At 36.2% G+C, this 18,599-nt stretch overlaps 1 pseudogene; it reads left to right on the top strand.

The window, feature by feature from the left end:
• The first annotated feature begins 2,876 nt into the window (after positions 1 to 2,876).
• Positions 2,877 to 10,480, top strand: LOC119260447 (heat shock cognate 71 kDa protein-like; annotated as a pseudogene).
• Positions 10,481 to 18,599: the final 8,119 nt, after the last annotated feature.

Genomic DNA, 18,599 nt, shown 5'->3' with positions numbered 1-18,599 from the left:
TGTTCTGAGAAGCATTTAATTGCATATAATATTTTAACATATTTCATCATACGCAATGTAAGACTTGAAACTAATTTACTAAGGCAGAATATGGTCTTTTAACAAGTGATTGACTTTACGAATAAAAAGGAAGTGCACAGATTATTTTAGTATTACATATACTTTTAGGAGTAGCAATAACAATCACATGTCATTACATATATATTAAATTATTAATAAAATTTTCTACTTAAGTTAAATTTTGCTATTTAAAAATGTTTTTTTCTATTCTTTGAGTGAAATTTTTAAAAGATAATTCTGCTACACCATACATCTGACAAGGGACTGATAGCAACTATCACACAAGGAGCTCATACAGCTCAACAAAAAGAAGAGAACAATACAATTAAAAAAATAGGCAGTTGAGCTAAATAGGCACTTCTACAAAGACATACAGATGGCCAACAGGCACATGAAAAAATGTTCACCATCACTTACCATTAGCAAAATGCAAATCAAGACCACAATGAGATATCATCTCACACTTGTGACAATGACACATATGGAAAAGACCGGAAACAACAAGTGTTGGGAAGGATGTAGATGAAAAAGAATCATCCTATACTTCTGGTGGGAATATAAATTCTTCCAGCCCTTATGGAAAGCAGTATGAAGGTTCCACTCCTAGGTGTCTACCCAAAGAACACAAAAATACTAATTCCAAAGGAAACCTGCACTCCTGTGTTTACTCTAGCACTACTTACAAAAGTCAAGATATGGAAATAACCTAAATGGCCCTAAAGAGATGAGTGGATCAAGAAGATGTGGCATATATACACAATGGAATACTACTCAACAATCAAAAAAGACAAACTCATACCATGTGAGACAACATGAATGAATCTAAAAGGGATTACATTAAGCAAAATAAACCAGAGGGGAAAGATAAACACCGGATGGTGTCACTTATATGTGGAATATAAAGAAACCAAACAAGTGTTCAAAGACGAACTTTAAAACAAACCCTTAAAAATGGGATAGGGAAAGTCTTCCCTGGTGGCGCAAGGGGTTAAGACGCAGCCTATGAAGCTAACCACAACCTCTGCAGCACAAGTTCGATCCCTGGCCAGGGAGCAACCCACATAGCACAGCAGACCTCTCCTGACTCACCTGCTGCTCCCCTCAGCAGTGTGTTTCAGTCAGTCTGCCTGTTCTGTTCCCCACTCTGTCTCTGGCAAATCTACTCACCCCCCGCACCTCTGGCCTGTACCCCCGTTCTTGTATGCATAAATAAATCAATCTTAAAAAAAAAGAAAATGGGGGAGGGAAAGAGGGAGAGATAAGAATGGGAGTAGGGGAAAGAGGAGTACATGGACTGTGATGGAGGACTATGGGTGCTATGATGGTGGAAAGGTTGTAATGGCCACACCTGAAGGGAGAAACCTTACATAGTTAAAATATTAACAAAGATGTAATACAATGGCAATAAATAAATAAATAAAATGCTGCTAGATTGTTGCTATACTTAAGATCTAACATAGCTGAAAATACCATATGCCCTTCTAAATCAAATTTTGTCTTCCAGTAGAAAACAGGAAGTTTTTTTAATTGCTCCAAGTATTATTTAATAATATACCTCTGATACAAAGGAAATGATTACTTGAAAATATATTATAAACTTTTACAAACAAGTAAAAGTATACCTACGGTTTTATTGATGGCAGGACATCACCACATTTAGTAGACTCATTATCTTTCAGACAGTCCATACCATGTTATTATAATACATAAAAATTCAGGTCACCAGTGGTCTGAGGGCATTCTTTTTGGGCCACCGCTCATCCTGTCACATACAGGGCACAGCAGAAGTGTCAGGAAATTAATACCTTTTGTGAACAGTCTGAAACCAATGGCTGAAAGAGTTGGTATGCAAGAAGTCCAGCTTCCCTGTCTCTCAGGAATAATTCTGTGGCATAGTGTATCTGAATTATCAACATCTGAAGTAGATTTGTATCCAGTTACCCACAATTATACTGGTTTGACTCCTTGACTCTCTTCTTCAGCCATCTCTCAGTATGTCTTCAGGTCATCTTCAAATAAGCTATTTACATACATATCCTTGTCTCAGGGCCCACTTTTGGAAAAAGCCTTTTTATAGCATCAAATAATTTGGGTAGAAAGGAAATCACAACTTTGAAGTTTAAAATATGGCCTCTAAGTGGATCAGTCTTTAAAATAGGGCCATTATAAGAAGAGATAAAATACAAGTGAGGTTAAGGGATAGAGATTGGTTTATAACAACATAGGAGTGAAATTGAGCAAAAAATAAATTTCAATTGAATGTAAGAAAAAAAATTTCAATGAGCAAGTCCTTCAAACCATAATAGAAAACGTTCTTGGCACAGTGGTAGAAGTCCTATTGTCTGAAGCTAGATGCAACAGTGTTGTAAATAACAATGCCAAACGGCATTTACAACAGTGTTGTAAATAACAATGCCAAATGGCAGTGGATGGACATGATAACCTAATAGGTCTTTTCTGGCTCTAATATCTATGATTGTATGATTCAATTCAAATACAGTAGTTTACTGTATCTCGAGTGTGTAATACACTTCAATTGTGAAGTGCTACAATTTCAATACTAATATGTTTGAAGTGACAGACATGTCATCCTAGTACCTAGTAGAGTTGTTTGAAATGTTGCAGAAAACAAACCTTCCCTTGTGGATATATTTATATACACCCTGGCCCTCCATCAGACATTGTACCCATAAGCAGTTGTACTTCATTAACAAGACCCATATTGAATCTTTTGAAAGTTCCTATGTGAAATTATTTAAAAAAAAAAAAACCTGGGTGTTGCTACTTTCATGTGAAATAATATTGCCTGCAACAAGATGCTCATCAAGTCATGTAGATCATTGCACTTTCAAGGTAAGTCTCTCTCCATCAACATCAAAATCAAAATCACTGAACTGAGAAATCTACAGTGTCTAAATGATGTTGGGAGTTTTGCTGTTATGTCTCTATTTAGTGACACAACACATATGGCTAGTCTCTGAAATATGCCAGGTATGTCATTCCCAGTTGACATAAAGAGCAGGAAGTTCTCTAGTAATCCTCTCTTTGATCCAGTCCACATATTGCTGGCTTGGGTTTCCTTTTTCAGTTATGAAATGTAATTCATGAACTTAAAGATCACCTCTTGAATACTAGTTAAGATAAAGTGAAAGGAGCTGTAACTCAATTAAAAAGGCTACTTTTTCATGCATGGAGTTTCTTGTGAAGGAAGTGGAACCTCCCTACACAGATCATGAGAAATGAGGTCCACTTAAAGCAACATCAGAGAGGTCAGGATATCGATAACATTATTCAGGGCAATGTTTCCCTACTAATGCCACCCTGTTTAAATGCTACTCTATTTCACTGTTAATGTTCCAGAATACTTAAAAGGAATAAAATTAAAGTGTACTATGAATCTCAGATCAATAGCTCTATTTATTAGCCTTTTACTTGAATGAGAGCTTTCACTTAACAGAAATAAATGACTTAAAGGTCTCCATTTAGTGCAGGGATACTGGTTCAGATTTTGTTGAATGTATTCTTTTAGTAAGTTATAGGCACAGGCAGCTGTGAAGTTGTTTCAAATACCCTTAAAAAATAAAAAGAAAGGGCCTCCCTGGTGGCTCAAGGGGTTAAGTTTGAGCACTATGAAGCTGTCAGCAGCTACTGCAGCACAAGTTCAATGCCCAGCCAGGGAGCTACTCACAAAGCCCAGCAGACCTCTCCTGTCTCACCTGCTGCTCCTCTCAGCCATGTATTTCAGTCGATCTGCCTATTCTGCTCCCCACTCTATCCGTGGCGACTCCTCACCCCACCCCCTGCACATCTGGCCTATATCCCAGCTCTTGTATGCCTAAATAAGTAAATATTAAAAAAATAATTTAAAAAAATAAAAAGAAGGGTGGCTGTAACTCTTTGATGCTTCTCAGAGAGAAGTGAAGACATTATCCCCTCTCTGTAAATCAGATGAGCTTATGACTGCTTTATTTTTTTTTAAAAAACATCATTTTTTTTTAAGATTTATTTATTTATTTATTCATACAAACACTGGGTACAGTCAGAAGCACAGAAGGGTGAGAGAATTCACCAGAGCCAGAGCGGGGAGCAGAGCAGGCAGAAGGACCGAAGTACACTGCTGAGGGGAGCAGCGGGCAGCAGGAGAGGTCTGCGAGCCATGTGGGTCCCTCCTCAGGTGGCCGGGGAGCAGCCGGGGATCGAACCGGCGCCATGGAGGCTACAGGCAGCTTCGCAACCCAGCGCTCAACCGCTGCGCCACCGGGGAGGCCCATATGACTGCTTTAATATGACTTCAGCTGCAAGGTTATAAAAGTTCATTCAGGGGCCTCCCTGGTGGCACAAGGGTTAAGACGCTAACCGCAGCCACTGCAGCATGCGTTCGATTCCCAGCCAATTCCTTTCCAAATACCCTTCATTCATCCCTGTCACTTACCTATTATCTAGTTGCAGTCCAGAGTTACCATTGTAAACAGGTCTTTTTAAGACCTCCCAAGAACTTCAAATGCATTTTAAGTTGTAGCTAATACAAATCTATTAATGGTTATCATTGTCCACCCATTGAGAGTTAACTAAGTTCAAAAAGCATAGCAGTCATATTGCTTTAAAGTCATCAATCTATATTTTAAAATTAAATACTTATTAAGTACATCAGTCATTGCCTTTTTTTAAAAAATCCAGTATCTCATTTTTCTGCCCTGACTATACTTTGACATAAAATTAAAAATTAACTTGCTGTACCAGTCATAGATAAAAAAATTGTGAAAGATGTGACTTGACCAAAATAAATAGGGGTCAAGGGCAATTTATTTCACAAGAATGTTCTGTAACAACTGGCAGCTTAATTATTTCTTTGGTTCTTTTCAAAATTGCGGGTGCTAGAACAACCTTTTTAGTGCAAACATACTTTCCTATTAAGCATACTTTCTCAATGGAGACCATAAAAAGGGTTTACAAAGTAGGTGCTTGCTACATTCCAACATACATACCACTCAAAGGGCTTGCTGAAAGTTGCTAAACTGTTAAATATGAATAGTAACATACAAGCTAAAACCTTTTACTTCAGTTTTCTTATCAAGTAACATTCACTTTAGAAAATGACTGACTGTATGGAACAAAACATTTGACAAATGTTTAGAGTAAAAGTGTTACCTTCCTATTGAGGCTGATTTGGAGGTCAAGATCACAACAATTAACTTTAATTTTCCCATAATGGTGTTGAATGATATTTTCAGATTCAGTATAATATTTGCAAGGTAGCTGATAGAAGCTTAGAACAGAAAGTTTAAGATGGAAGTACAGCAAGGCCAGAAATCAGAGATGGGTGATCGTGGGGTGAGGGTTGGGAGGGTAGAAATAATTAATGAGTTGTTAAACTGGCTATCAAAGTTTCCCAAATCTGGGAATTGGAGGTGGGGGCAGAAAGGATTACCAGTCACTAAAGAAAACCAATGCAATCAGACCCCAAAGCGATAAATTCCACAAAATGATAAAATTCCATAAAGGAATGCATCCCACCAAAGAACAGTATATAAGAACATTCCTTGCTCTAGCAAAACACAACTCTCTGCTGGTTTATGCCTATGCAAATGTCTCTTTTTAAAAAAGATATTATTAAAACTTTTATTGATTATACATGATAATGAATGATACATAAGCTTCATTCCCATCTGGTACCATAATTCAATTTAGATATATTGCATAGGATATGCCAACAATCATTAACAGCCAAATAAACTTCATGACTGATTGGGTGACCTTTTTAATGGTGAACTTAAAGTCACAACACAGTAACTTTAAGTTCAACAACACCAAGATTTCTGAAAACAATGGCTTCTCCGCCCAGGCAAGTTTAAAATATTTCAAATGTAACCTGGCACTACCCTGAAAGAATTCTAACTTCACTCTGTTGGAATAGTTTACCAGTATAGCTTCAGAGTAAACTAACTTTACACAGCATATTTTAAAAACAGTTATTCAGCATTATGATTAGACTATTACTATCACTAGCAATTAATAGCATAAGTGCAAAAAAATCAACGTTTTAAATGCTTTATTGGACTGCTTTACACTGTCCACAAAATAGAAACTAAAATAACCTGCTATATAGTCACAAATATAGCCCTTGAGTTTGTGCCCATACACAGGACTATTGTCTCAATCATGTCTTTGTGTAGCCAGGACCTGACACCACTGTGTTTGGCTGAGTTTATAATCTGTGTCCCTATAGCTTCCCTTGTCACTTGTCTGACTCTCCTATTCTGTGAAGCTTTGTTTCCTAGCAGTTACATCCAGAATTCATATGCCATGAAATGGGAACCTTTTGGTATAATTTTATTTTAGCAGCTGATTCAGCACCTTTTATTAATTATTTCCAATCTAATTAACATTATACCTCAGTTCAAGATTGTTCTGTTCTAATGTATCTGCTAATTAAAATATCAATTCTATACTATTTTAAATATTTTATGTTTTAAGGAATATTATTCTATATTATGATAAAAACCCCTAGTTTTTCAACTTTATCTGTAATATTCTTAATAATTCAATCATCTATATAAATGCACATTTATAAAATCAATCATCACCCAGTCTTCTCCTTATACCATATCCCCAAAAACATATTTTGATTATAACTACTAAATCTGAAGAAACAAAGTGTAATACATTTATCTCCATTCCTCCGTAAATTATATTAGAAGGTGTTGACATTTTAATATTGTCAGCTTCCAAATATAAAGCTAACATATATTTCTAGAATGTATTGTTGTGCTGGAAACAGTATTTTTTAAAAAAAACAGATACTTAAAGCATTTAAATTATGATATTAATTCCAGTAATGATAATTTATAGGATGATATATCATAATTTACATTATTCTTGCATATATTGTAATTAATCATCATAAAGTCCTTAGGAGTTTTTGCCCCATTTTCAATGAAGAAATGGGCTCTCAGAAGTTAAGCAACTAATGGATAAAACTATTAATTTTAAATTGTAGTAATGACTAATTATGACTTCAAACTTCATATTTATTGAATATGGTATTCAATAGATAAAGTCTCTGTCCCCTTACTTCAAACAAAACTCTCCAATAAATGCTGACTTCCTACTTTATACATAAAATTCCCATTTAATAAGATAGGAAATCTATACAGGAGATCTCGGTGGAACTGCATTCAACTTTAACGGAAGTAAACATAAAAACTTGAAAACCACATTAACTTTTTCAGAAATGTTTGGCTTCCTGGAAATGTCTGACTTCACAAGCTAAGAATCACAACAACTGTTTTCTGGCTAGTTGGAATTAAATTTACTGATTTCAGCTGTCTCCAAAGAAATAATTTGATAACTCATTTAACTGCTCTTATTATTAATTTACTTTTAAGGTCCCTCTGCCATGTGGCATGGAGGAAGGAACACAGCAGATCTCTACAATTATAAAAAGTTTATTGGTGCATGGAAAGTGTAAACCACTGGAGTCCCTGGCAACAGTAATGGCAAATTAAACCAAAACCACATGCAAGTCAAAGAGAATCACTGGTCAATGAGCATTTAGAAAGGGATGCCAAGCAAATAAACAGTCAGTCCATTAGTTAGTTATTGCCAGCACTAAATGAATAAAACTCTTGAGAAAAAATCGTGGCAATGTGGTGACAATCTGTGTTAGGTTTGTTGAGTCTTATGGAAATGACTGAAATGTTCACATGGCTGCTGTGAAACAGAGGAATGTAGGTACAGTGTCCAGGCTTAAAGATGCCCCTCATGTAAGACCAGGGGATGAGCTCCAGTCACTTAATGGCATCCTTCAAAACAGCTGGCACCTAACCCTCAAATATTGATTTAGTGTTTACAAATCTGGTTCAGTTTCCAGGCAAACAGCTTATATAAACATGGTGTACCATCTGGTTTTATGGCTCAAGTGTTTCAACTACACTTTTCCCCAGGTGCGGGGGTTATGATTAATTTATAGTGTCCTTCACTTCCTGTAATGTAGTTAAGGATTGGCCTATACAAGATATAAATTTTGGATTCTGGAAGCATGAGATTTTGAAGTTAATGACTACTAACAAAAAAAGAAGTCATTGCCAATTATTTATGTGTCTCCAGCAAGAAGGTGGTAAGTCTAAATCCTCTTGAGCATAAATTTACAGGGCAAGAAGGAAGTGGATTTTACAGGCAGTGTGTACTTTTGTTATGCCACATTTACCACACATTATCAAAGACAAACATAGGGAAAGGAGAGGTTTTGAGAAGACAGACAAGTTTTGGACCTTCTGCAAACAGTCATAGCAGTTCTAAGGATGGTAGCCAAGCAGAGTCTAAAAGTGGAGTTGAGATGGACCACAAAGTGTGTGGAATTCAGGCAGTAAAAAGCAGTCATTAAATCTTGCATTCCATCTTCACTAATCTCACTTGCCTATAACATTGTCCTCCCAGGATGGCTTGGGGGGCTGTAATTTAACAAATCATGTTTTTGCTCAACTGAGTCATGAGGGATTCTCTGTTACTGAGCTGTTAGAAGACATAATGACTAAGTAAGATAAAAACGGGTTTAATCTTTTTTCTCAGATAATCCTCTATTCAAAACACATCCATACTTAGTATAAAAGCAAAAAAGTACAACTTATTTATGCTATTGGACTTAAAGGCTGCTTCTTACACAATCATATCACTCCTAGTTTCATCATGATTTTCACTTTTTTCTTTGATCATTTTTCCTAGTGAAATGTAATTTAGCCCATTCTATTGTTAATCCACTTTATTGGGAACAATATAAATTATAAACAAATATTGTATGTTATATAAGTAAATGCATTCCAGTACTCCAAAATCACTTGAGGTAGATACAGAGGTAGGGTAGAGGTAGCAGTTCTGGAATCAGAGAGACACTTTATAATAAGTGATTATAATAATAAAAATGACCTAGTTCTTTTTTTTTTAAGATTTATTTATTTATACAAGAACTGGGGTACAGGACAGATGCACGGGAGGGTGAGAGGATTCACCAGAGACAGAGCAGGGAACAGAACAGGCAGACTGACTGAAATACACTGCTGAGGGGAGCAGCGGGCGAGACAGGAGAGGTCTGCCTCGCATGTGGGATTTTCGCCAGCTGGTGGGGATTGAACCGGTGCTGCTGAGGCTGCGGACAGCTTCACAGAGCAGCGCTCAACTGCCTGTGACACCAGGTGAGGCCCATAGTTCTTATGTTGTACAAAATTTGTAAGAGTTAAAGAAAAGACTATGGTTATTTTGCAATATCCTGTTAGACATTTTTATGTTATCTAAATTAGAACAAAAGGTAAAAATTTGGTGAAGGAAAACGCCATGCAAAAGTTAAGGACACTGCAGTTCTCACTAAATGAGGCAGCAACACCACAGACTGTAATTTTCTTTGCAAGCCACATAGGGCCTACACTCAGGTAACACATCTAAGGGATTTGCAATTGGCATTGATTTTAGACAACCTACTCTTGTGTGGGCATCTTCCAGCATGGAAAGGTGGAAACAACAGTAAATGATGAGGGAAACCAAGCCACTCCAAGCAACATTACCTTTGTTGACAGTGAATGACTGATTGCTAATACTGCAAAGAATCAAGTGATAATGAAACTCACCAATATAGTTTTTGATGTCAAATAACCTGATGGAACATTGATTTGATGGTGCTGTTGCCCAATATGATATGAAGCATTTAAGAATAATGCAGACAGACCCAAGGTCCAGGTAGAATATGAGGGAGAGACAAAATGTTTCTATCCATTGGAGGTGTCATCTATGCTTTTGACAGAAGAAGGAAATTTCAGAAATCTGCCTTGAGAAAACTGTCACCAATGCTGTTGAGAGTATCTACTAACTTAAATGACTCTCAGTGTCAGGCTACCAATGACGCTGGAACTATTGTTGGTTTCAAAGAGCCAACTGCCTTTGCCTAAAAAGACTGAAACACATTTGTGATGTGTCAGTCCTTACTACTGAGGATAGAAACTTCAGGGTCAAATCTACAGCTTGAGACAACCGCTGAGCTAAGAGAAGACTTTAACAATCAAATGGTCAATCATTTTATTCTAGTTTAAGATCAAGCGTAAGAAAGGCATTAGTGAAAACAAGAAGGCTATCCATTGTGTCTGTACTGCTTGTGAATGTGCTAAGCATAGTCTCTGTTCTATCACCCAAACTAGTGTTGAGGTGAATTCACTGTATGAAGGAATCAACTTCTATACCACTATTACTTGTGCCTGACTTAAAAAATCTAATGCTGACTTGTTTGATGGTTCCCTGAATCAGCTAAAGTAAGCCCTTAAAGACACTAAGCAAGTCCCAGATCCATCCTTCTCCTTATCTTCCTCTAAGTATTGTCCTTGGTGGACAGAAACCATCTTATCAAAGGATGTCTGGGGGCTTAAATCTTCCTGGCTGATAGTAGCCAAGGACTATAGCCATTGGATTGAACTGAATCTCAAAGGCAGGCCAGCACTGCTGTGTGATTTTTATCCTAGCTAGAGACTAGAATTTACCTGATGTTACATCCCTGTTACGTTCTCTCTTCTTTCATATTATACTTCCTTTACTTTCTTCCAAAAATCTCTTCCTCCAAAAATCATTCAATAATACCCTGCCTCAGTCTCTATTTCAAGGAACTTGGCCCTGATATGACCTCACCATTGACATCTTCCCTCATACTTCTAGGAAGGCTTCAAGAGGTATTGATGCACAAGCAAGGTACAACAAAAATCATAATGTCCCCGGAAACTCTTGTCTTACATGAACAACTTGAGATAAATCCTAATTAGGCTGCCTGATGCTTTGTATTCTAAAGAGTATGCCCCAACCCTTATCTTCTCATTAAATTTTCAAGTTTTCATAGTTAAGAGCATGTTCCTTGTTTAATTTTCTCAAATCCATTGCCATTTTGCAGAGCTCTGATAACTAACATATCTGGAGTTCATTTAACCAATTTCATTTACTGAGCCATTATAGCTAATAATTCATAAACACTGCACTAAGTCCTTCACATGCATGAATATAGTTAACCACACAAAGATCCTATTAATAACACCATCAGTTGCATTTAAAAATAGGAAAGGAGAGACTTAGAAAAGTAAGTAATATTGTGCATAAGTATGTGTAGAAGTCAATATTTCAGGTCCTTGAATCTTAACCCATGGACTTGCCTGTTCAAGTCTTTTCTGAGCCAACTATCTGCTTTGTACATTAGCAGCATATTCTCTTTGATGATTAATTTCTCCATAGCTCTACAGAATAACCAAGCAGAATACTTACCATTTTATAAGTACAGTAAACCAAGTAAAAACAGGAAAAATGTCTGGTAAGAAAAGAATGGGATCATGCTTTGGAGTAAGAGAAGAGCATAGGGGTAAATAGTTGGTATTATTACCCTTGAATTCAAGTCCTAACTCTGCCATAGCAAATGTCATGTGATATTAATCCAGATAAGTAGCTTCGCTGAGTCTCAATTTCCTCATGTCTAAGAAAGGGATAACAGTAACATTTACCTTAGTGAGTGTTAGAAAGGTTAAATGAGTTGATAAATCTGAAGTTCTTAGCTCACCTTCAGCATATAGCAAGTACCCAATTCATGTAAGCCATTATTTCTCTTTATAAACCCCATTTCAGACACTTTTTGTTTTCAACTTTATTTCCTAGATAAAAATTTTCTCTTTCTTCTCACCTTCAACTTTCAAATTTTGCTTACATTTTACTTTTGCTGTTCCCTTCTCACGGGTATAATGCACATATACCTGGAGGAAGATCTGGTCCCCACCAAATATCTTCAGTATCCCTTTCCAGAGTGATATCAACTCCACACACATTTCTTTCCCAAACTTTCCTACCCCCAGAGCACCATTTCAGGCATTGAGGGCAGCAAGCCTGCAATTCTAAACTTGATTTCAGAGGCAGCCCTTCTTTACTGCCAAACTTTAGCAGGTGTGGTGGTTGTCTTATTCATTAGATGGGTGTTGGGGAAGGGGAAATTAAGCGCCTGGCCAAATGATGCAGTAGTAATCTCTATCTCCTCTTTGATTTCTCAAATCCTCTCTTCTCAGTCTAAGCCCTTCAGTTTAGCAAACCAAAGGTGATTTTTCAAACTCGGCCAAATCTTTCTTCTTTGTGTCTGTATTGTGAAAAGTAAACATCTTTAACTTATATGAGTCACTTTGAATTGTTTGTACTTTGAAATCTGTTATTTGATGAAGTCTGCTTGTGGGGAAAGAAAGAATATAAATTTACCTAGAGATCTAGGGAGTTCAAAATGAAAGTTCAGGCACAGTGCAGACAATTTTTCTTTTGTCCTAAATGTTTATCAATTACTTGTTTCTTATCTTGCAGTTCAAGTAAACATCATTCAAGAATCAGGGGGAACTTGTATGGTGTTTGGTTTTCGTTTTGGTTTTCTGTCAGGCATCATATTTGAACTATAGCTGGGGAAAATCTCTTGATTTTCCTCGTTAGATAATTCCAATTTTATTCAGATAGTAAAAGCAGTGAAAATATGGACTGAACGGAACCAGAGCAATTTCAGCATTTACTCTTGGATTTCCCCAATGCAGTCCTGTGGGAATCTTAGGCTGTTCTCACCTAGGAATATTCTCTAGTTGGACAGCATAATATTGTTTTCCTCTCTCTGGCAACATTTTAAAATCTCCTTTAGGGGTTTAAGTTTACATTTTTTGTCATCTGCCTGGCAGCAAGCAGTACAGGTGGCAAATGGTGTCAGAGGGAAAATTCGACTGAGTTAATTAGTAGATGGCAGTTTGGAGTGTTGTCAAGCTGCCAGTGGGTATGGTAGGTACTATGAATAGAAGTATGCAAAGATGGTCTCCAAGTATCAAATTATTTATATTTCTCACATTACTCTGATTTTCTTTTTGTGAGCAACTGTACCTTAGAGAAACATATCAAAATTAATCAGTAGATGTTATACTTAGTCATAGTTGACTGGCATTTTCACAAAATCCACAAAATTTCTCAATGTCTTCTTATCAACATTTTCATACAAGTGTATTTGTTGGAATAAAGTTTACCATTCAAGATATTCATATTATCCAACCAACAGGTCTTTCAAAAGAAAAAAGGTCCTTTTTTTTCTGCTTGATTATTTTGGATTATAATTGTGAGCCAGGAAATACAGCTTTCTCTGTTGCCTAAAATCATTTTTTATGCACCCTCCGCCCCACCCCTGACACTTACACAATTTCCCCATTAGATCCTATTGGTAAAGGGAAAAATTTGCTTCCCATGTATCTCCTTTTAAGTTTCCTCAGATGATTATTGATAGGGGATGGATGGATGGATGGATGGATACATACATTGGATGGATGGATGGATGGATACATACATACATGCATAGAATATATTGATAGTTAGATATACTTTGTAAACAGAATCAAAGGTTCCTAGTATTCTTGCACATTTTGAAGACGTGAAAATATTATGGGAAAAAAATGAACAATTCTGACAAAAATTTTTAAAGTGATTTCACACATGTAGTTGATTTGGTATTTTTCTATACTGGCAATAAACAGGTTATTCAAAATAAAGTAAGACAGACTAAGTTCTTCATTACTTCTACCAGATACATAACATTGTACATTAGAATTGCCATACATTCTCAAACTACTTAAATAGTCTGTATATACTCTTTCAGTGATATTTTCTTTATAGACCATGGACTTAAATTATTTAAGCTATTTATTTAGCATCATTATAAGACAAATCCAGCCTATAACCAGAAATAATTTTACACAATAACATATGATAGATAAGCAACTTTTACCACTAATGTACTTTTTCATACCAATGGAAATATTTTTAAATTAATGTCAATTTGTTTGTTAAGGTAGAGATAATTAAAATTAAAAATTAAATCAAATAATATTAGTATCACTATTAATACATACATATATATTCACAATATATCACGGTAATAACAGTATAAAATTTAATTAAAATATATTCAGAGGTGAAAACATGTATAACATCTCTTTTGTATCCTGAAGTTGAGTTACATTGTATGTTTTATAATTCAGTTAGTTCTCCGCTAAATCACCATATGACACATGTTTGAGATTTTATGATATTCTGTGACTCTGATACACATTTTACACAAAAATGACAATATAGAATAACCAATATTTACTGATTCTTATTTAGGATAGTACTATATTGAGCTTTTACTTTGACAAATGAAAGGTACAGTATTTCAAATAGTTTAGTTGAAGGGAAACAAAAGAACACAGACTATGAAAATACACTGCAGTAAATATTATGAAAAGTTGTCTCCAGAAGCTATGGGAATTCTAATTTAGATTGAGAGGGAAGAAACCTTCTTAAATGACAGCATTTCAGAGCTGAATTTTAGACAATAATAACAACACAATCAATATATATTGAATGTTTTTATACCAAGAAATTATATATATATATATATATCTTTTTATGTATAGCTTTACATAGCTCTATGAGCACATGTATTATTCGCATGTATATAGGAAATTAGTAACTAGCCTGAGCAACACAACTAGTCAGTTGTAGTGCTGGGAAAGGAACCCAGGTCCAGCTGACTGTCCTTTCGGGTGCTTCTGATATTTTTAACCCTATAAAGAGGTCAATATAACTAAATCACAGAAAAGTGGAAAAGCATGGAATATTTGGGGAATATCAGTAATTTACAAAGAGTGAACTCTTGAATATAAAATGGAATAGGGAAATTGAATGAGGATAGAGGACCAACATATTTCAAAGGGAATCCTAAAGGTTGTTGTCAGGAAATTGAATTTTAGCCTACAAGTTATAGAGCCAGTGAGGACATTAAGTGACAGAGTAGTAAGATCAGAGGTGTTCTCCTAAACAGACCAATTACAAGCAGCGAAATTGAAATGGTAATCAAAAACCTCCCCAAAAACAAAAGCCCAGGACCTGATGGATTTACAAATGAATTCTACCAAACATTCAGAGATGAATTAGTGCCTGTCCTTCACAAACTCTTCCAAAACATTGAGAAGGAAGGGACAATACACTATGAAGCCAACATTACACTAATACCAAAACCAAACAAGGACAACACAAAAAAGGAAAACTACAGGCCAATCTCCCTAATGAACACTGATGCAAAATCCTCAATAAAATTTTAGCTATCAGAATCCAACAATGTATCCATAAGATAATTCACCACGACCAAGTAGGATTCATTCCAGGGACACAAGGATGGCTTAACATCCGAAAATCAATCAATGTTATCCAACACATCAACAAAAAGAAATATAAAAACCATATGATAATATCAATAGATGCTGAGAAGCTTTCGACAAAGTGCAACACCCATTCATGATAAAAGCCCTTGAAATTCTTGGGATACACGGAACATACCTCAACATCATAAAGGCCATCTATGACAAGCCAACAGCCAGTATCATTCTCAATGGTGAAAAGCTGAAAGCAATTCCATTAAGATCTGGAACAAGACAAGGATGTCCACTCTCACCACTGCTTTTCAATATAACACTGGAAGTCCTAGCCAGAGCAATAAGACAAGAGAAAGACATCCAAGGAATCCAAATAGGAAAAGAAGAAGTCAAACTATCACTATTTGCAGATGATATGATAACATACATAGAGAACCCCAAAAACTCCACAGAAAAACTAATTCAACTAATCAATCAGTTCAGTAAAGTGGCAGGATACAAAATCAACATGCAAAAGTCAGTAGCCTTCCTATACGCAAACAATAAATCTGAAGAAGAAGAAATCAAAAAAACCATCCCTTGTATTATTGAAACAAAAAAAATCAAATATTTGGGAATAAATCTAACAAAAGAGGTAAAGGACCTATACAAAGAAAACTATAAAACACTGTTAAAAGAAATAGAAGAAGACACAAAAAAATGGAAAGATATCCCCTGCTCATGGATTGGAAGAATAAACATTATTAAAATGGCCATCCTACCAAAAGCAATATACAGATTCAATGCTATTCCAATCAAAATTTCACTGTCATTCTTCAAAGAAATAGAACAATTATTGATGAAATTCATATGGAATCACAAAAAACCCCGAATAGCCAAAGCTCTCCTGAAAAAAAAAGAAGGGAATGGAGGCATCACACTCCCAGACTTCAAACTATACTACAAAGCCATAATCATCAAAACTGCATGGTATTGGAACAAGAACAGACATACAGACCAATGGAATCGAATAGAAAATCCAGAAATAAACCCACAGATTTATGGTCAACTAATCTTTGACAAAGGAGCAAAGACTATGCATTGGAGCAAAGAAAGTTTGTTCAATAAATGGTGCTGGGAAAACTGGGTCGCTACATGCAAAAGAATGAAGCTTGACCACTACCTCACACCATACACAAAAATCAACTCAAAATGGATTAAAGAACTAGACATAAGACCTGAAACCATAAAATATATAGAAGGAAACATAGGCGAAACACTACGTGATTTGCACATCAAAGACATCTTTACAGACACATCACCCAAAGCAGTGATAGTGAAGGCAAAGATAAACAGCTGGGACTACATCAAATTAAAGAGCTTCTGCACAGCAAAAGAGACAATAACAAAAACAAAGAGAAACCCCACCAACTGAGAGAACATTTTTGCACCCAACACTAATGATAAAGGACTGATCACAAAAATATGCAAAGAGCTGATGAGACTCAACAACAGCAAAGAAAATAATCCAGTCAAAAAATGGGCAGAAGAGCTAAAAAGAAACTTCTCTGAAGAGGAAATGCAAATGGCCAACAGGCATATGAAAAAATGTTCAACATCACTTGTAATCAGGGAAATGCAAATCAAAACTACCATGAGATACCATCTTACACCAGTGAGAATGGCACATACTAAAAAAACTAGCAACAACAAATGTTGGCGAGGGTGTGGAGAAAAAGGAACTCTTCTGCACTGTTGGTGGGAGTGCAAACTGGTCCAACCACTATGGAGAGCTGTGTGGAGATTTCTGGACCTACTAAACATAGAGCTTCCATAGGATCCAGCAATTCCTCTCCTAGGTATTTACCCAAAGGACACAGAAACATCAATTCCAAAGAGCACCTGCACCCCTATGTTTATAGCAGCACTGTTTACAATAGCTAAGCTTTGGAAACAGCCCAAATGCCCAAAAATAGATGACTGGATCAAGAAGACGTGGTACATATACACCATGGCATATTACTCAGCATTCAAAAAAGATAAACACATGCAATTTGCAGCAACATGGATGGCGCTGGAAGGGATCATGCTCAGTGAAATAAGCCAAAAAGAAAAAGAAAAATACCGGATGGTCTCACTCATAGCAGGAATCTAGAAAACTTAAATAAGGGACCAGGAAAATGAATAACTATAAGAAAGTGAAAATCAGAATCAACAAAAAACTATGAAACAGAGACACTTTTGGGGGGGTGGGGGGCGGGACGGGAGGGATTGGGATCAGAATGGGGGGGTTGCAATTGTATGGGGAATATAAAAATAAAATTTATTATTAAAAAAAAAAAGATCAGAGGTGTTCTTTTGTTTCATCACTGTCACCACAAAACAGTCAAGGGATGGCAGAGCATGGTAGTAATTCATTAGAGGATGGAAAAAATAGAGTTACAGAATCTAAAACTGACTTTCAGATGTTTGAATTGCTGGTAGAATGGAGCTGAGAAATGGTTATTCATTCAGAGAGACACAATGTACAATAAAGAAGAGATATGGAGGGTAGCACAAGAGCTCTGATTTGGAAATTGAGAGCTTGCTACTTATTTTGATGGAGGTGGATGTGGAGTTAATTTGCTTATGATGAAGTAATGTGAAGTGCTGAAAGGATATGAAGAACAAATTGTTTTTAAAAAGCAAATGAAGTGATTATTTAATATAAAAATGACAAATTATGGGGCCTCCCCGATGGTGAAGTGGGTTAAGCGCAGCACTGTGAAGCTGTCCTTAGCCTCTGAAGCGCGGGTTCAATTCCCAGCTGGCTAGGGAGATACCCACATGGCGCAGCAGACCTCTCCTGTCTCGGCCACTGCTCTCCTCAGCAGTTAATTTCAGTAGATCTGCCTGTTCTGCTCCCCGCTTTGTCTCTGGTGAATCCTCTCACCCTCCCACACCTCCGACCTGTACCCCAACTCTGTATAAATAAAAATAAATCTTAAAAAAATGACAAATTATTGAATCTACATCTCAGGTTGGGCAGAAAACAAATCAGGTTTGAGGTTATACTCAGGGACAATGAAGAATCAAGAATCATAGCTGAAGATTCTTTATTAACCTAACAGTTTTGACGCTTTGGTTACTCTTTTTCTATGCTATTCTAAAGTAAAGACTGAGAAGTATGGTCTGTAGATGTGTAAGGTATCAGCTGAAACTCTGTATAGTTCATTACTGCATTATTTACTACTTTTATTTATTATACTTTATATACATATTACTGACATGTATCATATTGAAAATATTGCTATTGGTTCCTATAAGTTATATTCCCTTCTATATTAAACATATGCTACATACATGTTAGCAAAT

Source organism: Talpa occidentalis, unplaced genomic scaffold (assembly GCF_014898055.3).
Source record: "Talpa occidentalis isolate TD23 unplaced genomic scaffold, MPIMG_talOcc4v2.1 talOcc4.6, whole genome shotgun sequence".
Classification (NCBI taxonomy): domain Eukaryota; kingdom Metazoa; phylum Chordata; class Mammalia; order Eulipotyphla; family Talpidae; genus Talpa; species Talpa occidentalis.
Note: the sequence above shows the minus strand (reverse complement) of the source record. Positions and strands in the feature narration are given on the sequence as shown.